General features: G+C 38.5%; 1 protein-coding gene across 3 annotated transcripts in view; it reads right to left on the reverse strand.

Moving 5' to 3' along the window:
* Window positions 1–25,889, reverse strand: part of LDLRAD4 (low density lipoprotein receptor class A domain containing 4) — a 322,441-nt gene that overhangs the window by 93,375 nt on the left and 203,177 nt on the right. Inside the window, exon 4 of one of the 3 annotated variants that reach the window (XM_088130968.1) lies at window positions 15,907–15,963. The exons of the other annotated variants lie outside the window; for them this stretch is intronic. The gene's annotated coding sequence lies outside the window, so the exon portion shown is untranslated. The remainder of the gene's footprint in view (window positions 1–15,906; window positions 15,964–25,889) is intronic. 3 annotated transcript variants of the gene reach the window in all.

Below are 25,889 nucleotides of genomic sequence, written 5' to 3' on the forward strand. Positions count from 1 at the left end.
CCGGAAAGGACTGTAAAGATATTTAACAACCTGCTGCATAAACATAACTAGCTTTCAATTAGGATTAAATGTCTTTCAGAAAATGTGTTAGTTATGTTAGAAAGAAGAGAAGGGGGATTCAGAAAATGCATTCAATTGCCTAGTTCCTTTGGAAAAAATAGGTACGTTGCTCATGATATCACAGAGCAATCTTGTTTTCTTCAAATAAAATTTCTTAACTACCTAATAGTTCTTTAAGAGAACAGATTAATGGGTCTGATTCATGTAATGCTAATTTATTTTTAAATAAACCTCCTATAAAATTTGGCATGACTACAGTATTACCAATAGGGAAACACTCAGTTTTATAACAGTTGCTTGCTTTGGTTTGAATGGTAGGTGCAGGGATGTGCAAAATAGTTCTAACACAACCATCTCAAGCATGGGACAGCTGTTTTGAGCAGTTTGCACACAAAACAAAATATGGATGTTTCAGATCTTTGGGGTTGAATTTGTTTTGGACAAACTGTTTTGGGTGTTCCATGCCATTTTAGATGCTGTTATTGGAAGCTGTCTTGCCTCCCATAACAAAAGATTGGGATGTTATGTTTTGAAGTCTTCTGTCTGAGCCAGAGCAGCAGGACAGACCAGCCATGTCCCTGGTGCTACTGGCTTAGCCTGAGTGGGAGGTGATCTGGTGGAGTTTTGGAGCAAAGCAGCAGGTATTTAAGAAGCAGATAGCACAGTAAGGGAACCAATGGATTCACCACTGGAGAGATGCTTTTGCTGGACTATTGGTGACTGGTAGAAACTATTTACCTGCCTCTGAGGCAACTGTCACAGCCTTGATTCCTGTTTTGTTATAGATTTGTTTGGGGGGGTTAGTTACAGTTTTGATTCGGTGTAGTGGAGAAATGGAAAGAAAAAGAGAGACCACTCCACCCATCCCCTGCTTTTCAAATCAATCCCCTTCTGAATTTAAAAGAAAACTCTCTCTTCTTAAAAAAAAATGACCCATCAAAGAAGACCTACTTGCTACTTTGGGGAAATTCTTCCAATTAATTGGGTGAGTGGGTGGTTGTTCTGGCCCTGATAGTTCTGCTGCATGCCAGACATTCACACCCCTCAGAGCCCTTCCTGTTTTTTTTTTTTTTTTTTAAAGCTTTGCTTGTAAAGCTATTCCCCAATCCTACCTCCCAGTTTAGGACTAGATACATTCCCCAAACAAAATCCCTCCTCCAATAAAACAATACTGAATGCACAATAGCTGGGGAAGAGGGAGGGCAGTATCAAGGGACCAAGTACTGGTCAACTTGCTAAGCTTAGGTACTTGGGCACTCTGGGATCCTGTTGATGCCACCCAAGGTATGTTTTATTTGCTTGTCAATTTATATCCTGCCTTTCCTTCAGGACCTCAAGTCGGTCTCTCCATAGCACTGCCTCTTCCCATTTTCCTCCTCCACAATATCAGGTATATGAGACAGGCTGGGCAGAGTGACTGGCCCTAAGTCACCCAAAGTGAGCTCCTATGCTGAGGGTGGACTTGAATCTGGATCTTAACCACTACACCACACTAGTGTGTATGTGTTTGTTTTGCTGCAAAGGCATGTTTGAACTTGTTGGTTTGTGAGATCTGTTTGCTACAGTTCTTCAATCTGTTAGCACCACAAGTCCAAAAAGGAGAGTTGTTTTGATGAGCAAAGAGGTGTACGTGACTCATGATTTCCATTTTGTTCTGTTAAATCAATCTACTTTACATTTAAGAAGCCAGGCAGTGAAGGATTTGTTTCCCACGTTAGTACTTCTCTCCTGAGTAGCAACCCTTATTTTCTTTCTTTTTCTAATCTTCTCTGGCATAAACTGAAATTGTACAATCAACCCCTTCCATTCTGGCTTTTAGGAAGGTGGGGAAAACCTAACTGTTCCATCAAGGCAGGGAGGCAGGAGTGCTGCAATTGCCTCTCAGTCATGAAATAGGGTTTTCTTTTATTGCTGTTAATGTTTTCATATGTAACTCCTAGTTCCATCAGAATATTTCCAGTTGTTAATTTTTAACTGACTGTACTCTTTTAATCCCAGTGATTTTAAGGGCAGCCCCATGTGGAGCACATTCTAGTAATCCATCCCCAAAGTGACTAAAGGGTGAGTAACTTTTCCCCATGCAGGTAAGGGTGCAATGGAGACACAGGATGGATTTGCGTGAAGGCCTTCTTAGCTACAGCTGCCACCTGCACCTTGAGCAGGAGCTGTGAGTCTAAGAAGACCCCCAAGTTGCACCAGTCACAAAGAGGGAAGTTCAACCCACACAGGACTAAGATGAAATGTTTCCAGCTCAGTAAGGTCCCCAAACGCACAGCACTTGGTTTTGTAAGGTTTGGAGATCAACCTGTTTATTCCACCCAGTCCTTTTACAGTCTTGAGATACTTGGACAAAACCTTGACAGCACTGCCATGTTGATCTGGTGTCAAGATGTATAATAATTGAGTATCATCCATATATTGATGATACCTCACCCCAGACTGACAGACAAGCTCACCCAGTGGGCTCATGTAGATGCAAGAAGGGGCAAGAGTGTAGAGACCTGAAGTACCTCATACACTGGAGGTCTTGAGCTCTTTCTCTCCCCTGTCAACATTGACTAGAGCAGACCATAGAGAAAGGAGAGCCAACACAACATCATGCTCCATTCTGTTACATGCAATTTCTAGAGTCCCAAATTAAGCCTTTGATTAGTATCTTAGCAGTAAAAGTAAAGCCATCGCATATGAGCTGAAAAAAATCCTGACAACCATTAAGTGGCAGCAATGAGACACAGACACACACACACCCACCAGCTCTTTGTTGCCATCTGTTCTACAAATTTATGTAGCTTAGATATGGTAGCCCCAGTTTTGTGCTATATTTCTATAGTTATTCTTGTATAGCATATGAACAGTTATTCTGAGTCTGGATTCCTTGTAGTGCATTTTTTAAAAACACTTCACTGGTATGTTTCAATCTTTATTTTCTCAAGATGCCCAATCAACTGGGAAAGAACATTTCCAATAGGATTCTTCCCCATGGAAGTAGTAGCAGCTTGATTGGGTAACTTTCACTGGAACCGTATCTAGGGGAAAAGTTGAAATCTCTCTTCATGTGCCATACTTCTGATCCTGGAAAAAAAAATGGCAGCTATGTTTTTCAAAAATGTGCACATAGGCATTTTAACTTTGTTTTGAAATAATTTTTAGTGAACAGAATATTAAACTAAGATTTATCCAGACAGCAATCCATTTCAAAATGTCTACACCCCTCCCCAAAACACACACATAAAACAACTTACTATTTATTACAATGCTAGACCACAAATTGGTTGGAAAGCAGCTTACAAACACACACACACAGACACACACACCCATACACACACACATATATACATACACACATACATACATACATACATAGAGTATACAAGTTACATATAGGAACCTGTCAGTAATTATGCAGTTTGAGAAATGGTAGCTATTTCTTTGAACTGTTTGATGAATGGTGCTGGCCAAAGATGAAGACAAGCTGAAATCTTGTGTGAACTCTCTTTTAAAGTTATGTATTGTAAACTCTTTGAATAAAGATTTGCCTGGTTAAAGAACCATTAAAGTGTTGAGAGTGGGAGGTGAGTAGGAAGGGAAAATGCAAATCACTCAAACATTTAAATAATGTCTTGCTAGACACAGTATGAAATGAAATATGAACAAAGTAAAATTAATGACTGATCTTTGATTGACCTCTCAGTATGAATAATAGACAGCAGATTTGATATAAAATAGAAAACTGTCAAGGCTGCCGTTCATTTTCCATGACACATAAAAACCAAACCTTATCATCTATAGTAAATCTATAAAGCAGCCATTAATTTCACAATAACAGTTATAACTGTCACATTCAGACTTCCTTATAGAAGACTCTGGTATCAAACAAAGCAACACCCATTCCGTTTAAACTTAAGTACATACAAAACTACATCAGACAAAAACTACTTATGTGCAACATCACTGGGATTCCAGTGTTACTATAACTCATTCCAACCATTGGCAACATGGTTGAAAAAGCATCTAGGGTCACCAGAGCTGTAACTAATACTGAACTGACAAATTTTGTGTGGACATATTTTAGTATAATTACTGAATTTCTTAAAATCTTGATTTAAACTTGGAAACAAAAGGAAACATTCCATATATGTGCACCAAAATAGGAGTACAATGATAAATGTTTTGCAAGCAAGAGATCCCAAGCACTATGGGAAAGGGCTATGGGAAATGGCTATGAAAAACCCTTACTTTGAACCTTGGAGTGTTACTGATACAGTAGTGTAATTTTCCCTACTTGGTGCCACACAAGAGTATTCAGCTGCTACTGTTGCTCTACTATGTTGGAAAATACTAGTTTTCATCGAGGTTAAGCACTGCTGAGGCACCTGTGGGCCCAAACTTCTTTTTTAAGGTCCATGAAGACTCTTCTAATAACAGCTGCAAATCAGCAGTTAGTCAGTCTTTGGAAGGCAAGACACAAAACATCTAGTTTAAACACTAAAATAGGCTTAACATCGTTTTTAAAAAGAAAGAAAGATCCTAAAACTCATTCCCCAAATCCAAGGAAAGAAAAAAATCCTGGCTCTGCATGATATGCCCCAACACTGGGCATCATTGTCCACACATGTGCATACTCATGTGCACACACACACATTATGACTGTATCCAACTGGAAACAATGACCTGCTTAGAAGAATGAAAGTTTGGATCCAGCAGACCCAAAGCTAGCTTTATCTGCAGTACCCAGACAAGTAGGAAACAGCACTAGATAAAGAAGAACAAAGCAGTGCCCCGCCCCCACCCCCAGTCAAGGAAGAACAATACCCCAGTCAAGGCTGGAAGGACTAGCTACCATATGTAAACAGCCATCAAACTCCAGTCCCTCGTGCCCTGAAGATGTTACCTAGCCTGGTAATGAAACATTTGCAGGGAGAGAAGCAAGCTCAAAAAACACTAAGAACCCAACAATTGATTCAATAGCAGAATAATAGATGTATAGCATTATGGTGTTATCAATTTGTTTCTCTTACCTTTTTTAAAAATATAGTTAGAAAAGCACTTTATTGCTGATTTAAAGAATTGGTCTTAGAAATTAGATGGGGCCATAAAATGTACTCACCATAAAAGATACACTGAATATGTGTTGAGCTTCAAAATGTTCCATTTACAGCAGATATATTGTGCCTACGTACATGGAGCACAGAGAGATGCACATACAGAAAAACTGTGGAAGTCAGCTACAATTACAGCAGAAGAATAATGATTCTGGGCATTTGCCAATCCTGGAGCCACAATCTAAAATTAAATTTAGTAGTCATGATTTAGGTCCAATCTTCTTGAATACAAGTAATGTTATTGTGCCCATTCCTGATGAGATTCACACAGGCCTGCAGCCAACCCCTGGAAGAACAAAATACTGGATTGGGCAGGCCTTTGATCTGATCCAACTTAGTTTTTATTATGCTGTTAGTGCCCTTTGAAAGCCACACTAGCCAACTTTCCAAAGGACATCTTGCAGCAACAACACATTCTTTAATTTTCAGGAGTTGTGCAAAGTACATTGTTTTGACTGCTCTAAACCAATTGCCAATCAATCTCTTGGATGGTTTGAAATTCTAGTTCCATGAAAGGTTTCACCCAATTGCAATTTATTTAATAACTGCAACTTTTTGCTTTATTCATTAAATATGTTTCTATGCCATTGCAATCAAAAGACTCTTGGCAGCTTACATAGAATATTTCTATACTTCAGGCTCCCAGATTTGCTTCCTGAGGTAGGTCATTTGATAAATAGAATTGTTCTTCAAAAAGCAACTTGAAAGAGTTCCTCGTAGAATCATATATATTTTTATTACAGCTTGTGTTCTTGAATTGGAAGGAAGTATATGCACTTCCCGATTTGTACTTTTGACTCTCAGGTTTACAAAGTGCACTAGTATCATTTTTCAGGTCTGATTGGACAGACTCTTTAAACTATAACATAACAATCAGGTATGCTTTAACTCATCGTTAGTAAAAGCAACAACAACAACAAACTGAGCAGTTTTTGGTAGAGTAGAATACTATATGGCATATAAACAGTATGTAAAAAAAATATTGCGGACAATTTCCTGACAGATCACCAGCATGGCAGTGCAGGCACTTGGCCCAGAACTTCACTACAGGAGATATTTGGGGAAAGGCAAGAATGTTTTGTTGGCATGATCTCAGCTACAGGGCAAAGACTTATTTTCCATTACACCAAACAGTAGTCAGACAAGCTCTTACAGACCTTGGGTCACAGGAGAGTAGTTTTGGATTAAAAACCACCTGTAAAATTTTACAAGGAACAGTACAACACATGAACCAACTAAGGTGATTGTAGATTTTTTCCATCAAGATCTTCAAGGAGACAGCTATATGCTAGGAAAGCTCTAATTCTATATTTCCTATAATGAGTAAGGGCTTTGACATGGTAGGCTTCAAAACCTCTTCCAACTCTATGATTCTATTATCTTACTTATAAATATGAAGTTTATATTTTTCCCTGCAGCAAATCTGTATCACTTAGCAAAGTTGGATTGCAGGCACTCACAATTGTTGTTGTTGTTTAGTCGTTAAGTCGTGTCCGACTCTTCGTGACCCCATGAACCATATTGCGCCAGGCCTTCCTGTCCTTCACTGCCTCCCTGAGTTTGCTCAGTTTCACGCTCATTGCTTCAGTGATGCTATCTAACCGTCTCATCCTCTGCCGTCCTCTTCTCCTTTTGCCTTCAATTTTTCCCAGCATCAGGGTCTTCTCCAAAGAGATCTCTCTTCGCATTAGGTGACCAAAGTACCTGAGCTTGAGCTTCATTATCGATCCTTCCAATGAGCAATCAGGGTTGATTTCCTTTAAGATTGACTGGTTTGACCTCCTAGCAGTCCAGGGGACTCTCAAGAGTCTTCTCCAGCACCACAGTTCAAAGGCATCAATTCTTCGGCGCTCAGCCTTTTTTATAGTCCAGCTCTCACAGCCATACATTACTACTGGAAAAACCACAGCTTTGACTATGCGGATCTTTGTCGGCAAGGTGATGTCTCTGCTTTTTAATATGCTATCTAGGCTTGGCATAGCTTTCCTCCCAAGGAGCAAGCGTCTTTTAATTTCATGGCTGCAGTCTCCGTCTGCGGTGATCTTGGAGCCCAAATAAATGAAGTCTGCTACTGCTTCCATTTCTACCCCTTCTATTTGCCAGGAACTGATGGGTCCAGATGCCATGATCTTAGTTTTTTTAATGTTGAGTTTCAAGCCAGCTTTTGCACTCTCCTCTTTCACCCTCATCAAGAGGCTCTTTAGTTCTTCTTCACTTTCTGCCATTAGGGTGGTATCGTCCGCATATCTGAGGTTGTTGATGATTCTCCCTGCAATCTTAATTCCGACTTGTGATTCTTCCAGCCTGGCATTTCTCATGATGTACTCTGCATATAGGTTAAATAAGCAGGGTGACAGTATACAGCCTTGTCGTACACCTTTCCCTATTTTGAACCAATCTGTTGTTCCATGACCGGTTCTAACTGTTGCTTCTTGGCCCGCATACAGATTTCTCAGGAGACAGGTAAGGTGGTCTGGTACTCCCATCTCTTTAAGAATTTGCCACAGTTTGTTGTGATCCACACAATCAAAGGCTTTTGCATAGTCAATGAAGCAGTAGAAGATATTTTTCTGGAACTCTCGTGCTTTCTCCATGATCCAGAGAATGTTGGCGATTTGATCTCTAGTTCCTCTGCCTCTTCGAAACCCAGCTTGTACATCCAGTAGTTCTCGGTTCATGTATTGCTGAAGCCTAGCTTGTAGGATTTTGAGCATAACCTTGCTAGCATGTGAAATGAGTGCAATTGTGCGATAGTTTGAGCATTCTTTGGCATTGCCCTTCTTTGGAATTGGAACATAAACTGACCTTTTCCAATCCTGTGGCCACTGTTGCATTTTCCAAACTTGCTGGCATATTGAGTGCAACACTTTAACACCATCATCTTTTAGTATTTTAAATAACTCAGCTGGAATACTGTCATCTCCACTAGCTTTGTTGTTAGCAATGCTTCCTAAGGCCCACTTGACTTCACTCTCTAGGATGTCTGGCTCAAGGTCAGTGATCACACCAGCGTGGACATCAGGGACATTAAGATCTTTCTTGTATAGTTCTTCTGTGTATTCTTGCCACCTCTTCTTAGTCTCTTCTGCTTCTGTTAGGTCCCTGCCTTTTTTGTCCTTTATCATGCCCATCTTTGCACTAAACGTTCCTTTCATATCTCCAATTTTCTTGTAGACATCTCTAGTCTTCCCCATTCTATTGTTTTCCTCGATTTCTTTGCATTGTTCATTTAAGAAGGCCTTCTTATCTCTCCTTGCTATTCTCTGGAAATCTGCATTCAGTTGCTTATATCTTTCCCTTTCACCCTTTCTTTTCCCATTCCTTCTTTCCACAGCTATTTGTAAAGCCTCATCAGACAGCCATTTTGCTTTCTTGCATTTTTTTCTCTTTGGGATGGTTTTAGTTGCTGCCTCCTGTACAATGTTACGGACCTCCGTCCATAGTTCTTCAGGCACTCTGTCTACCAAATCTAATCCTCTAAATCTATTCATCACCTTCACTGTGTACTCACAAGGAATATGATCTAAGTCATACCTGAGTGGTCTAGTGGTTTTCCCTATATTCTTCAATTTAAGCCTAAATTTTGCAGTAAGAAGCTCATGATCTGAGCCACAGTCAGCTCCTGGTCTTGTTTTTGCTGTCTGTATAGAGCTTCTCCATCTTTGGCTGCAAAGTATATAATCAATCTGGTTTCGGTATTGACCATCTGGTGATGTCCATGTGTAGAGTCGTCTCTTGTGTTGTTGGAAAAGAGTGTTTCCAACACTCACAATACATTTCCTATATTCCAATTGTGAATTGATTGCACACAAGACTATTAGAATCCCTCCCTGATTTCCACTCAAATCTGTAATATGTCATTTTTTAAATAAATTGACAATAGTTCAAAAAATTCTTGAAGTTATTTGCTTTTGAGAAACCATTATTTTACTCTACTGTAGTCCAATTTAGGCTCTCACAATACAAAAGTTGCAATTACATTATAATATCCATATCCAAATTTCACCACATGGGATGGAAGAAAGACAAAAGATGGACATAAATACAGGTAGTCCCCGGGGTAAGAATGCCTGGTTTAAGGATCACCCATAGTTAAGAACAAAGCCTATTGTAGCAAAATTCAAGTTAAATACACAATGAATTAAGTTAAATACACAATGGTTTGAGTTAATTACACAATACTACTTATACAGCATTATAAAATAATACTGTTCCAGCCTACATACAAATTTGACTTAAGGACAGACCTTGGGAACGGAACTCGTTCTTAAACTGGGGACTATCTATACTAACAGTATTTAAGTGTGCTGTCAAATAGACAGAGGCTTTCTTTCTAATAGCAACTTGTGTGTAGTTTACTCATATCATTGAAGCCCACTGATTGGTTCAGAAAGCACCTAATGTTGCAGCATTGTGGAAGTATCCAGATATTCCAAACTTCAAGGAGCAACTTTTCATGAAGGACAGCAACTTTTCATGCAATCAGAAGGAAGAAAGAATCTTAAATATAGGGAAATCCAAGTTTAGAAACATCAAGTGAAGAAGATAAAGTATGTTTATCTCCTTTATGGAGGAGACCCCAATCCTCCCCCACTTCAGATCTCTATAAATACCCACAAAGGGTCACATCACCCTGGACAAAGAGAGAACTGCTCCTGCACTCTGAAGATGCCGGTCACAGATGCTGGCGAAACGTTAGGAAACAAAACTTCCAGAACACGGCCACACAGCCCGGAAGACCCACACCAGCCTTTGTATGCCAGCCGTGAAAGCCTTCAACAATACAAACATACTTTTACTTCTCTGAATTTGGGACTCCACAAGAAAAGGATAAAAAGGCCATTTTTAAAAAGCAAGTCTAAAGCATATATTTACTGTCAAACGTCACAACTGGTTAATGTAGGAAATATGTAGGTTTCATTAGAACTTGTTTTAGGGCAAAATGTTCTTTCAGTATGCCTTCTCAACCCTCTTGTACTTGGTAAAGGATGCTCAGATAAGCATTCGTGTAAATCTTAAAAGAAAAAATAAAATCTCACCCTTTAGAATAATTATACTTGCCATTTGAATGCTGACTTGTATTGGGCTGAAAAAGTGGCTGCAATTATGGAACAGAAAGAGGAAATGAAGAGGCTTTTTTCCTTTGCAATTAGGCTTCCCCAGAATCTTCCATTACATCTGGAGGGTCTGTAGAGTGATCTGCTATTGATGCTGAATGAGACCTAGTGCCACAGCAGAGAAGAAGAAGAGAAAAAGAAGGAAGAAGAAAAAGAAAAAGAAAAAGAAAAAGAAAAGGGGGGAGAGAAGAGGAGGGAGAAGAAAAAGAAGAGGAAGAGGAAGAGGAGGAAGCACCAGCATTCCTACTTTTAATACAATACAAGCGTAACTAATGGCAACAATATGCAGATTGAGGAAAGAGTTTGCTATAGCATTAGAGAATGATTTTGCTTGTGGCAAATGATTGTCCTCACAGGAATTCCATCCCATTGTGTTTAGGGAATCTGCTCTCAGGTGCCACTCCAGTATCTGCATCAAAGCCAAATACACTGGTACTCGCATGGGAAAGCATATGCATCAAGGAAAGAAGCAGAGCCCTGCTTCCCTTAATTGCATAGGCCCATTTCATATATAAAGGGGGGAAGATTCCTTCCCCTAAAGTAATTTGGGTTAAACTGAACCTTTCCATTAAATTAAGCCCTTCAATTGAAAGGAAGCCCAAGCATAATAGAAAACTAACATAGGCATTAGCTGCCGCTTATCAAATGAATAAAATAATTGGTGGAATACTCTTAAAAGTAAATACAAAACAGCATATTTCCAGTATGTTTTATTAACTTGGTGTACAATTTCCACACAAAAATCTCTATGCTTATCAATTACTATACTTTATTCTATATCAAGTACTAGCGCTCAGCTTGAGAAAATTTGCTAAATGTCAACAACTTTAATGCAATTTAAAAAAAATTAATTTGCAATGTTTATATTATACATTGCAAATTAATTTTTTTTTTAATTACTTTGAGGGAGATTAGAAAAGGGGGGATTAGATCTCGCACATACCACTAGGTGAGAGACAAATGGGGGGGGAAATTTTCCAATAACACTGAATTTCATGCTTGGTAAGTAAGCCACACTGAACAATGTTTAATTTATAATTCAGTTATTAAAAATGGACTAGGCTATGAAAAAAAAATCATTAGAAAACTAAGAGCAAGTTTTTGAATGACTTCAACCCAAATTGCATGGATTTTTTTTTTAATGTAGAATATATTCATGATTAATCAACAGGAAAGTTTTCTCCAAAACTATTCCAAACAATTTAGAGAACATACCAAAGAATTTATGCATATTATTCTTTTTTTTACTGTTCTCCATCATGCTGGAAAGCAATCATATACATTCATATCAATATTACTGTTTAATTTAAAACAAAAGCAATTTTGTTTTCAATTAGGAAAAATATATTTTCTTTTTTTCATCCGTTACATCAGTTCCACCTAATTTGAGCAAGCAACATAATAGACTTTAGTAGTTCTTATCATTACCTTATTTTTCTGAATCACAACAATTTAATTTGCTATTAATATGTTCAAGATTCAGACGCTGCTCTACAGAGAAGGACACTCAACAGATCTTCTGAGAGCCAACATAGTATAGTGGTTAAAGTGTTGGCTATCAGCCAGGGAGACCCAGTCCAAGTCACACACTCTCATTTCAAGGTTCCTCACAACCTTCCTTTATTGCTGTGAGGATAAAGTTGGGGAGACACTTAAGTAGGCCCTCTTGTACTCATAGAGAAAGACAGGACATAAATGCAATAAATTATCATAATCTGCAGTATATATATATAACACTATTTCTTTTTTACCTAGACTATATTTACAAGTAATGGATAAACCCTTTTCACTTCACATGTAGAGTACTGTACCACATTCTAGATGGTGCTGCCTTTGAAGAAAACTCAAAACCTTCAACTTCCAAAATGTGGTAGCTCATTGCTAACTAGGGTACAAGTAGTCGCTTAATGACCATTCATTTAACAACAGTTTGAAGTTACAACAGCTTTGGGAAAAATGCTTTACAACCTGTACTTGCACTTACGACCATCACAAACCATCGCACCACCCCCCGCAGTCCCGTGATCACAATTTGCAACCTTTTTTGCGATGGTTGTAAAGGGAATCACTGTGTTCATTAAGTGAATCATGTAGTCATTAAGTGAATTCCAGTAAAAATGTCCATTGGGGAAGCTGAATTTCTTTAACAACCATGTGATTCACTTACCAACCACATGATTCGCTTAACGACTGCAGTGATTCGCTTTATGACTGTCATAAAATGGTGATAAAATCAAGTCCAATCATGTGGTGACTCACTTAACAACTGCCCCACTTAATGACCAATTTTCTGGTCCCCATTGTGGTCATTAAGTGAGGACTACCTGCATTTGATTCAGCAGTGCTACACCTAGGCTGTGGTCACTGCATTGGTTACTGATTAGTTTTCAGGTCCAATTGAAAATGCTAGTTAAATCACTTTAGAGCACTATAGGTCTTGGAGCCCAGGCATGAAACAGTCTTTTCTACCAAGACTTAGCCAGTCACATACAATCTTTGAGGGAAGATATGAGGATTCCATCCCGTTGAGAGATTGCCGGGGATGCTTGAAGGACTTGAAGAGAGGCTGCCCCTGCTCTTTGGAACTCTCTACCTTCTTACATAAGAAATGCCCACTAAACTCCTGGGAAGGCCTTGAAAATGTTATTGATGGTACAAGGCCTGTCTTGGATTAGTTAGACTAGGTTAGAGAGATAGATCACCACACATGGAGAGCCTCAACCAGAGTTTTGTGTGGGATACTATTAGCATCTTAGACCAAGCCAAATCCAAAAATGCTAGGGAATTCCTGGAAGCTTGGCATTCAGACAAATCAGCCATCAATTGACACAGATAACCCACGTTTGCTCACCATTAAAAAGAGCTTCCCCCCCAAAAAAACCCCTAGGAAGGAAACAAAAAGACTACAGCACATCCCCTCCAGCAGCCAACATTCAGATAAGCAGGGATTAATACCAAGCAAACAATTAAGCAGAAAATAATACCCTAATCAAGGAACCAAGAAGGAAACCATATCCCCACCAAAACAGGCAGGGCAAGCTACTATATATGAACAAGCAGCTAACCTCACACTCACTTGCACTGATGATGTCACCTAATTGGGTACCAAAACATCTGCAAGCCAACAATCAAGCTCAGAGAGCACCAAGGATTCCACAGTTCAACCCTGAGCTACATATATTTTCCTCTATTTGATTGTTGTTGTTGTTGTTCAGTGGTTAAGTCGTGTCCGACTCTTCATGACCCCATGAACCATATCGCGCCAGGCCTTCCTGTCCTTCACTGTCTCCCTGAGTTTGCTCAGTTTCATGCTCATTGCTTCAGTAATGTTATCTAACCATCTCATCCTCTGCCATCTCCTTCTCCTTCTGCCTTCAATCTTTCCCAGCATCAGGGTCTTTTCCAAAGAGTCCTCTCTTCACATTAGGTGACCAAAGTACCTGAGCTTGAGCTTCATTATCAATCCTTCCAATGAGCAGTCAGGTTGATTTCCTTTAAGATTGACTGGTTTGACCTCCTAACAGTCCAGGGGACTCTTAAGAGTCTTCTCCAGCACCATAGTTCAAAGGCATCAATTCTTCGGCGCTCAGCCTTTTTTATGGTCCAGCTCTCACAGCCGTACATTACTACTGGGAAAACCATAGCTTTGATTATGCGTATCTTTGTCGGCAAGATGATGTCTCTGCTTTTTAATATGCTGTCTAGGTTTGCCATAGCTTTCCTCCCAAGGAGCAAGCGTCTTTCAATTTCATGGCTGCAGTCTCCGTCTGCGGTGATCTTGGAGCCCAAATAAATGAAGTCTGCTACTGCTTCCATTTCTACCCCTTCTATTTGCCAGGAACTGATGGGTCCAGATGCCATGATCTTAGTTTTTTTAATGTTGAGTTTCAAGCCAGCTTTTGCACTCTCCTCTTTCACCCTCATCAAGAGGCTCTTTAGTTCTTCACTTTCTGCCATTAGGTGGTATCGTCTGCATATCTGAGGTTGCTGTTTCTCCCTCCAATCTTAATTCCAGCCTGTGATTCTTCCAGCCTGGCATTTCTCATGATGTACTCTGCGTATAAGTTAAATAAGCAGGGTGACAGTATACAGCCTTGTCGTACTCCTTTCCCTATTTTGAACCAATCGGTTGTTCCATGACCGGTTCTAACTGTTGCTTCTTGGCCCGCATACAGATTTCTCAGGAGACAGGTAAGGTGGTCTAGTACCCCATCTCTTTAAGAATTTGCCACAGTTTGTTGTGATCCACACAATCGAAGGCTTTTGCATAGTCAATGACCTCTATTTGATTAGATGGTAGCTTTTACTAGCTTTATTGTTTGTCTGTTGTAAACCACTTCAAAGCCTTTATGGAAGTCTATACATTCAATAATCTATACATTATTGTATAAATAAATAAACTGCAGCTGAGTTCATGTGGTTAAACCAATCTGAAAGCAGTAAACATATATGTCAATTATTATATTTAACTTATTTGTCAATAGTATAGCAAAAACCTTACAATTCTTCTTTCATAGGAGGTTTCATGGTATCATTTCTGATGTTTCCTTGTTTATATAGAAGGTAACAAAGGTCCATTTAAGGATTCTGTAATTTGATGCTTTTGAAATTCACAGAAAAAATATTATTAAATAGATAGGGTCACAGCGACACTTGAGGCTCTGTTCTGTTTTACACTCTCATCAGAAGTGCAACAGTTACATGTAGTTGTAGTAACAGAACCCTGGAGGAACACATACAATAAGGAGTATAGAACATACCTGATTTGGGTTTTTTTCTTTATCTTAGGACTATGAATCATTTATATTAACTTTCTCTTACTATAATACCTAAACAAACATTATTTGCTACTGATTTTTTTTAAGGCCATTAATACATTTGCCTTATTTTCTTTTTCAAAATTCATAAAATTCAGTAATCTACCTGTTTTAAAAATGTTCTGTTATCTCTTTATTTTCTAGCTACTAGTTATTTTGATGCATTTACAAAATATTGTACATAATTTTAAATATTTGTGTTTTACTTTTCGTTTACTCTTCCTTCTGTTACTTTAAATAAGAAAATGTTAAACAAAATTGCTTCCTATAAGTTCTGCCACCATCCAGTATAACGCATGAATTCAGACTTTATTGTATACTTGCAAAGTAATCTGTTTTCTATGTAGTTCTTGTCTTTTTACTTGATTTCTTTTAACATAAAGTAATTATTTTCCAGTTTCACAATGATCAGAATAACCTATAACTAAATACTCTGACTTGCACATGGCCTTTTGAACCCAATTGCACTAAAGCAGTCTCTGCAAAGTCTCTGCAAATATTTCTGAAGTTACTAAAAACAGGTCATTCTCTAAGTAGCTCTAATTGCCCTTTGGAGGAAAAGGAAACAGTTTATCATCTGGGACTTATAAATTTCCATGCATCATGCAGCTGGAATATTTACATTCCAAACTGAGACATTCTGGGTAACAAACCAACTGGATTTTGCAGTACTAAAGAACCATGCCATTAAAATGTCCTCTAAAACCATTTCATTCTGAATATAGTCCAATAGAGATTTAAAAGTAAGTATTGTAAAAAAAAAAAAAAATCAGAAGGTGTATTTGGATTGCACTGGATATTCCAACTTACATTTGAAGTCAGTTCAACCTTTAAACATAGATCTTCCACTTGAATCTTCCCTTTGTTCTATAAAAATAAATTGGATCTTTGATTTAAAATAATATAATTGCCTTCAGTTTTATGCTGAGTTCACTTTACTGTACAGTATTCCCCAAGTTTCTTTTTAATCTCTAAAGACAAAGAGAACATTGTTCCTTATTTTTGAGGGGGGGAGGAGGTTACAGAAACAGAAGTGTCTGCTTTTCCTCCATTTAAAGACTGAGATTATTTTTCTCCACCATCAGACCATTTGAGCTTTTCATTGATGACATAATAGATTGTAAGATTGCAATCTTATACTGTACTTAAAATCTCTGGGAAAGGCCTTGCTAAACTCAACGGAGCATACTTCTGATTAGTCCTTTATAAGATGTATGTAATTTGCTTACTGTACTATTTATTTAAATCATTTTACACCTTGCCTGTCAGTTGAAAAAGAGCTCCCAAAGTGGTTTTGTTTTTTTTAAAAAAAAATCAATACAAAATAGGAAGTTTTCACCTACAAGCTTCTTTTCTAAAAGACATAAAGCAGGGATGGATGAGGAAAAGAAGCATACCCAAGAGACCAGTTCTTAAAAGTTGAAGGAAAGATCTTCTAGCTGGCTATTTAGTTCACAGAGAACTAGTAGGAGCACAGAGCATCCTTTTTGTCTGACAAAAGAGCAGCTTCCAGCTACAGGCCAGCAGACAGAGGGAAGAACTTAAAGGGATGTTCTTTCAGGAGAGCCAACTATTCTGTCACATGTAAAGTTGTAATTCTTTACATACTTCAAAATCTACCAAACAATCCTATATATGTTTGTTACCAACTCACTCCGTTAATTCATTGGGGTTATTTTTGAGGTAAGAATGCAGAAAATTAAAGTCAGGGAGTCATGCTCTGTGTTTTTGTTAACTGACCACTTGACTATTTAAAACGGGACTATTTAGAGGGGATTCTGAATCGAAGTGGATAATAGAATGAGATGCTTCAGTTCTCCAGACCCATGTGTGGTGGTCCTGATATGGGCCCCAACATTTCCCTGAATTAAAAGAAAATTTTAATGGCAGCTGCATTCTATGTAGTAGATTTAATGTATTATTAGACCTTGAATTTCCAAGAATAGAATTCTGCTATCAGTGTACTCCAACCAGTGAAAAACAGATGATTTTTGCAACTTCTCACTAGTCCTGCAGTTTCTTTGCCCACTGCTCTGGAGGGAGATGGCTCAGAGTTTCAGGGGGAAGGAGGAATGGGGAAGAAGTAACTCTGCAAGAATTTGTACTGGATCAAAGATAAAATGTATGCAATGTATGACCACCATCAGGTCACTGCATCTCTAAAAGGACACTGCAGAACTAGAAAACATGCAGAACATTTTGGAGCAACCAAGATGATGAAGGGACTGAGGAAACTCCTTGAAGAAAAGTTCAAAAATTGGAGTTTTTATTTTTAGAAAAATGACAAGGACAAGAGGCAAATGATAAGATAGCATATAATTATGCATGGTTTAGAAAGTGGTTAGGAAGCAAAACTGTTTGTCTGAAACCACTATGCAACTTTAATAATATGGCGCTACCTATGCAGGCACACTGTATTTAGTAGCCCATCTATTCCTATGCTATTGGGAGCAGTGTTTGAAAATCTAGGCTTATTGTATATCGTAGTCTGATATACTTACACCACCTTGAGCTTCTGTGTAAAGGCAGGATAGAAACCCAACAAATAAATCAGTAAAAAATAAAATATGTGAAACTTAACAATCAGATCCCAGCTGCTTCTCTGAACCTCTCCTCCTTTCCTCAATCTTACTAAGCAACCAAGCTGGGAAAAAAAATTATTGACAAAGAGATACACACCTTTCCAAAGAGAAAAGAGAAGGCAGCAAATACAACCAGAAGCTTAGCCTTGGCCAAGGCTGGCATTGCAGCAGCTGATTGCTCTAGGCAGGCAGAAGATGGAAGCATTGTTCTCCCTCCCTCCCCCTCCCCCCCCTCTCTCTATGGTGGGGGTGGGAGAGAGAGGAGAAAGAAAGTAAGAAATGGCTCCTCAAGGATTGCTCCTTTCATCTCTGTCCCGCAAAGTTAACTTCTTGAGCCTGCCTGGGTCTAAATTTGCCAAGGTTTAAATGCTTGACCATATGATAAGCCTGAGGAAGGACAGAATGCTAGATTCTATCCAAGTTGTTCCATTTATTTCTCAATATTTATGTACTGCCAAATTGAAAATTCTTGATGGTGGTGGGAAATAAAACGACCAGCTAACTCTGAGTAACATTTTGGACATTCCTTTTGCTCTGGTGTTGTGCTGCTGTGTGAACTGGTGCCTATAATGACTTATGTCATAGGCTACAAACAACCCCATCCACTCAGTCTGGAACACCAATATTACAGGTAACTTGCACTTTACCTGATCTAATTGCTCTGAATAACAAGCGTAACTGCTTCACTCTGACACCTCAGCACTGGGTGATTCAGAAAGTTTCGTTATTTTGCACATCAGAGTATAAATTAAACACTGTTAAAACTCCCCTGCTTTCCCAGTATTGTAGTCTTTCAGGAAACAAATCCAAGGAAATTAGGAAAAACTTACACCACGCAAGAGGAATGCAAGCTACAGATTTATGGTACTCTAGTATAGCATTTATGCTAGAGCCTTTACTTCATCAGTCCTCACATCCTGTAAAATCACTGTAAAGAGTAGCAACATAAAGTTTCTCCCACATTTTTCTTCTGCAAAGAAATAGGATACTATCAGGTCATGTTTCCAGAATATTCCATCTCTGCTATAATAATATGGTTACTTAACGTTCAACATGCAAAACATGGCATATTCAGTCTATAACATCTTACACAGTATTCTGTTTTTCTTAAGAGGAAGTTCAGCTTCACTAATTTTCATTTCACTCTTTCAGGAGGAAAAAATGAGGAGGTATCTGATTTATATTTCTTTTAATTATGTTTGAATTGGAAACTCCCCTTGAACTTTTATAATGATGCATCCAAATTTTATCATCTTACTAAAGTATTCACAGAAACAAACTTTCAGGTCAACATTGTTTAAACATGAAATATTCTAAAGCAAACAGATTTCCACAACCACAGAAATTAACTGAGCAGGAAGTTATTTGATCACTATTCACTGCAGTAAGGCATTCAGTAAGATGAACGTTGCCTAACTTATTACATTTTTTTTAATCCATTCAGTCATGTCCAATTCTCAGAGACTTCCTAGAATAGTCCCTGCAGTTTTCTTGGCAAGGTTTTTCAGAAGTGGGCTGCCATTGCTTCCTTCCTAGGACTGAGATAAAGTGACTGGCCCAAGGTCACCCAGCTGGCTTTGTGCCTAGGCGGGACTAGAACTCACAGTCCAGTTTCCAGCCTGATGCCTTCCTTAACCACTACACCAAACTGGCTCTCTACTACAATTATATTTATATGCTACAAAAATATAGAAAATAATGTAGAAGCACGTAATGATTTATAAAACACTTTTGAAATCAAGCTTATTTACTCTGGGTCAACAGGCTTGATTTCAAAAGTGTTTTATAAATCATTACATGTTTTATAAATCATTACATTACATGCTTCTACATTATTTTTTATATTTTTGTAGCATATAAATATGATTGGATTAGGAATATATAGCTCCTTCCAATGCATTACAGTGCATTCGGAAAGTATTCAGACCCCCTTCACTTTTTTTCACTTTTGTTATGTTGCAGCCTGAAACTACAATTGTTCAAATTCATTTTTTTTCTCATTAATCTACACTCAGTACCCCATAATGATGAAGTGAAAACAGAATTTTAGAAATGTCTGTAAATTTATTAAAAAGGAAAAACTGAAATATCACATGTACTTAAGTATTCAGACCCTTTACTCAGTACTTTGTTGAAGCACCTTTGGCAGCAATTACAGCCTCGAGTCTTTTTCGGTATGACGCGACAAGCTTTGCACACCTGGATTGGGGGATTTTTTGCCATTCTTCTTTGCAAATCCTCTCAAGCTCAGTCAGGTTGGATGGGGACCATCGGTGGATAGCCATTTTCAGGTCTCTCCAGAGATGTTCAATAAGGTTCAAGTCAGGGCTCTGGCTGGGCCACTCTAGGACATTCACAGAGTTGTCCCTAAGCCATTGCTGTGTTGTCTTGGCTGTGTGTTTAGGATCGTTGTCATGTTGGAAGGTGAACCTTTGGCCCATTCTGAGGTCCTGAGCACTGTGGAACAGGTTTTCATTGAGGATGTCTCTGTACTTTGCTCCATTCAGCTTTCCTTCAACCCTGACGAGTCTCCTAGTCCCTGCTGCTGAAAAACACCCCCACAGCATGATGCTGCCACCACCATGCTTCACTGTTGGGATAGTATTGGGCAGGTGATGAGCGGTGCCTGGTTTCCTCCAGACATAACATTTAGAATTGAGGCCAAACAGTTCAATCTTGGTTTCATCAGACCAAAGAATCTTCTTCCTCACAGTCTGAGAGTCCTTCAGGTGCTTTTTTGCAAACTCCAAGCAGGCTTTCATGTGTTTTGCACTGAGGAAAGGCTTCCATCTAGCCACTCTGCCATAAAGCCCAGATCGGTGGAGGGCTGCAGTGATGGTTCTCCTTCTTGTCCCACCTTGTCCCATCTTCACACAGGATCTCTGGAGCTCAGTCAGAGTGACCATCAGGTTCTTGGTCACCTCTCTTACTGAGGCTCTTCTCCCCTAATTGCTCAGTTTGGCCGGGCAACCAGCTTTTGGAAGAGTCCTGGTTGTGCCAAACTTCTTCCATTTGAGAATTATGAAGGCCACTGTGCTCTTGGGAACCTTCAGTGCAGCAGAAATTTTTTTTGTAGCCTTCCCCAGATCTGTGCCTTGCAATAATCCTGTCTCTGAGCTCTGCAGGCAGTTCCTTTGACCTCATGGCTTTTGCTCTGATACAGTATGCACTATCAGCTGTGAGGCCTTCTATAGAGAGGTGTGTGCCTTTCCAAATCATGTCCAATCAATTTAATTTACCACAGGTGGACTCCAATCAAGGTTTAGAAACAGCTCAGCAACAATCAAGAGAAATGGGAGGCACCTGAGCTAAATTTCAAGTGTTGTTGTAAAGGGTCTGAATACTTATGCCAATGTGATATTTCAGTTTTTCCTTTTTAATAAATTTACAGACATTTCTAAAATTCTGTTTTCACTTTGTCATTATGGGGTACTGAATGTAGATTAATGAGAAAAAAATGAATTTGAACGATTGTAGTATCAGGCTGCAACATAACAAAAGTGAAAAGTGAAGGGGGTCTGAATACTTTCCGAATGCACTGTATATTCATAGGTGTAATGTATCACCATTAATAACTGCTATTATTGGCTTAGCCAAGCATTTATCATTATCAAAATGCTTTCCCACAGTAGTCCTTCAAATTCACAGAAAACATTTTTTTCTTCATTAAATTCGTTTCCATAGAATACCTTTTTCATATCTTTTTCTGCAACTGATCTTCTAATATCCATAAAATGTTATCTTATATGAAATTGTAAGTACAACATGTACATACAAAACCAACACAACTAAAAATAAGGAAAAATACAAGTTTCTATATTAATTTTTATATTCTGTCTAGTTGTCTGACAATTTGCTTGAATTCTAGCCATTCTTCAAACATTTCCTTTCTTTTTCTTGTCTTGTTCCTACGTCTTGGGACCTTTCTGCTTTTCAAACTAAAGCTGGGGGCTACTTCATACTATATGTAGCAAGTAGGTTTTCAGGAAATCATCTCTGTGTTATTGGATGAGCAGGGAAATCACATACTTCTGAAGACACAATGGATATGAGCCAAGAAGCCTAATTAACCATTTCCCAGATCTGCCTCAATGGCATATTTATACTGTACTCTCATCTACCTTTATATATTACTATTGCTCCCATCATAGAAATAATAAAAAACACCTTTGTCGTGCATTAAAAAAACCCAAAAACATTCCAACCCAGATTTTATTTCTTCTTTAAACTTTGCCACTTTGATATATAGTTTTGACATATACTTAAATTGAAGTCTGATAGGCTATCAGTCAAAAAGATATTGGCTACGATTTCTTTAGTATTAAATAATAACAAAAATTCCACAGTATCAACTAATAAGCCAGATTGTTATTTTCTAAACTAGCATAGGTTCTTGCTAACCTTCACCGATACCCTTTCTGGTCCTCAGCAGAAACTAGAACTTCTTTCTATTTGGATTCATAAATGGTTTCCAGATTAAAATAAATGCCTTTTAAATTTTTTCTTAGTGCATGGAAACCCTTTGTGAGCAGATATCAATTAATTGAAAACTTCACCTAAATAACTAAATTATATGGATTACTCCAATTGTATGGGTCTACAATTGGAGACTACATCAGACTACAATTGGAAACTACAATCAGCAATCACTGGGCTGCAGTGTTCATGGGGCACATCTATATAAGTGGGTGAGTAATTGAGACATTTACATAGAGATCTACACAGAACTGCTTATTAGTAAGTGGGCCCTGCATTTTTAGGAGTATGTTTAATTTAACTTAGTAATTTAACAAAACAAACAGCACCAGCCTTTCTGTGGCTGCTATGGTTATGTCCACTGCACACAATCACTAAATAAGAGAACAATATTTTGGAGGTTTTCTTTAGTAAATTTGTGGCAAGTTTGCAACCCTTTGTATGGTTAAACAGCCTTCCTTCTTTACCATCAAATAACTCATGTGCCTGGCACTTTTAAAACTTTGTTCACTGTACTAGAGAGCTGCATGCTCTGATGGAAAGCAATCTATGTACTAACATTAAATGGAATAACTAAACGAAATATTACTAAGATCACAAATATGCCCAAAAGGAAAATGAAAGCCGCCTGTGTTGCAAAAGTGAAAGGCATGTATTCCTTTCTTTGGCTCCTTTCTAGAGCGCAAGTACATGAAGATCAACGAAGAGGCAGAGCTACCAAGGCCCTGCCAGAATTCTAGAAGCTTTGAAACATTATTTCTTCTAGGATCAGAAACATTTTTATCAGCATAGAATCCACACAATTCTTCATTCTATCAACAGGAAACAATGACAAACCAGCCAATGTAGTAATACTGTGACATGCTTTAAATTATTATTTCAGTGTATATTTGTTTATATGTAGCAATTTTTAAACAGGACATGGAACAGTGCAAATCCAGTGAGCTAGAGCAATTCAGTGACAGGATTCTTGTAATAAACACAGATATTTTTTTTTCAAAAGTTGTTAACTGGGTGTTCCTGGGTACAGTTTAACACTACTGCCTTTTATGAGTCACGGTAAGGATGAAAAACCTGCAGCTGCCAGCTCGAGAGAGGCCTGCCATGAACTCTGGGAAGGGGTGCTGAGGTGGTGGCAAAACAGGACTCCTTGCTACTGCATGTCTTACATGAACCGCAAGGGTTCTACCTGGACTAGTTCTACCCAGTCTGTAAAGGGTTTTGAGATTCATGAATCGTGACAACACAAGTGCCAGGTGGAAGAAATTTAAGCAATTGTATTTCTAATAAGGAAAGATTTGCATCCCAATAACAAAGCTTTAAGAAGATACTGCTGTCAACCAATTAAGTCTCACTCACCTCCATACTAGAGCTATCTCCCACACTCAGAACAGAATCTTTTTTTTTTTTAAGCAAAATACTTTCCTCATTAATCCAATTTCTCCTACCTGGCACAAATATATGTAGGGAGAAAGAGGGAGGGAAAGAACACACTCCTGATACACACACATTTACTCTTCTTCCTTCTGTTCATCATGACCTTTCCAATCTGGATCAGCATTCATTCTTGCCCTCCTGTCTGGCAAATCTTCCCTGCAATGTGCCCTTCAAGATGAAAAACATGGTTTGATAATGCATAGTGACAAAGCTTGCAGAGATGGAGAGCAAGCAAAAGAAGGAACACGCTAAGAGAAATCACTTCCAACCAAGACCTGCCACTGCAGAGCTAATCAGGCAGGTATTCAGTTGTTCACTCCTGCAGACTTGCTTAGCATAGAAATAGGCTGTCTGCCCAGGAAAATGAGGTAATGTCTAGCTTTAATGCCAATCTTTCTAACTGGCAGGGTAAATATTTCTGCTGCGGGAGACCACATTAATTTGATTCTGCTACCAATCTGATTATTGTTAGGACTGTCATCAATATTAATACATAAGAATGCATATCTTCTGAAGTATTACCATATTTAATCAGCTATCTGTTAAGGCCAAAGCCAGTGAAGGTAAGAGGCTACCATCCTGCCACATATGTAATGGGATCAGATTGGGATCTGTTGGTAAATCTCTGGGTGATTTGCAGCAAATCAGCAAGGATGTCTGACCACCAGTAGTTGAACAATAGCAACAATAGAATGATTTCTCTGCTATTTTAAACTATATTGTTAGATTTAACATGTGGCAGGATGGTGAACTCAGCTCATTTTTGGAACATAAACTAATTCCTGGGTTCAAAATTCTTTAAATGAGTTGTTGATGATATCTTATTTCGAACTCTTTCACATGTAAGGGGGGGGGGGAAGGAATTTGAATTTTTCCCAGGAAAGAGTCTGGAGGATAGGATTAGGCTTTCTCTGCCCTGCAAACAAGTTTGGCAACAGAACATTTATTTTAGGCATCATATAATTTAGCAACAGTGGACATCTTCTGCATCAGGCAAAAGAGATCCCATATGCTAAAAGTTTGCTCACTGAAGGAGAACATAATAAACATTCCTCTGCATGAAAATAATAATGCTGATTTTTACATTTTAGTAACTTTATGTCTTATATAAGGAAGGGGTACCCTATGGATCTCTAATTATTGCTGAACTACAAGCACTCCCAGATGGTCAACGTTTCTTTCATCAAACCCTTCTCACCCCAGATTTAAAGTACATCCAGGGTTGAGTAGGCTGCTTAACTCTTTTCACAAGTATTACGACACGGGAATGCTACAGAAATGGCCATGTATACCATACACACTTGAGAGCTGGTACAGCTCACTGAGCACTGAAAGGCAAGTATTACTCGACTTTGCTCCCCAGTGGTTGGAAACAGAGAACTCTCAGCCAATCAGTGGTTAGTTGCCATCCAGTAACAAGAACCTTCTCCCACCCACTTTGTTTCACACAAAAACACACATCCCTTCCCTCAACAAGTAACAAGTAAAAAGATTAGATTGCTCATGTCTGATCACTATGGTGGCATGCTTTATCATTATGCTGGCATGAAAATTATGCACAGCATTTGGGCCCCTTAATTAGACTTTCTCTTGCCCCATCCTGACTGGATCACATAGGGAAGGGAGGTAGGCTGTGCCAAGAATCCCCACCAATCTCAGGACAGACAGCCCAACAACTAGAGATACAGTATACTACTGCCTCTGCAATGGCTTTCATTATGAAATGGACTTCCCTATTTGAAAAAAATCCTGAAAATTTTAACAGAGAAATGTAGTGACTCAGCATAATGTACTTGGTCATAGTGTCCTCTGAGCAGGAAAGCTTAACTTATTACATTGTTTTAAGCTGCTGCAACTCAATTATGATCTGATTGTATGTATCTTTTTTTAATGTTTTTACTTGTGAGCCACCCAGAGTCATGGGGAGTTGGGCAGCATACTAATCTAATAATATATTTATTATAATATATATTAATATATATTTAATAATATATAAATAATAAAAGTTCAAATAAATAAATAATGTTCTTATTGGAACCACACTCCCATCTGGAACAGCCGCACACCTTCCACCATCTTTCACCACAGGCTAAGCTGTTTAAGGTTTCTGAGAGTTGTAGTTCAGATTACTTCTCCCCACATAAAATTAGCCACAGTCGTAACTACTATATGCATTTAGCTAATCTAATGATTTAGGCTAAAATACTAGATTCCCTTACTATGTAATAAATCCCCTGAACCCAATGGGATTTATTTCTGAATACACACAAATTTGATACTAATTGATGAGTGATAATT

Source organism: Python bivittatus, unplaced genomic scaffold, assembly GCF_059951505.1.
Source record: "Python bivittatus isolate LINGU-HERP-01145 unplaced genomic scaffold, Pbiv_v1 ctg000840_np1212, whole genome shotgun sequence".
Lineage (NCBI taxonomy): Eukaryota > Metazoa > Chordata > Lepidosauria > Squamata > Pythonidae > Python > Python bivittatus.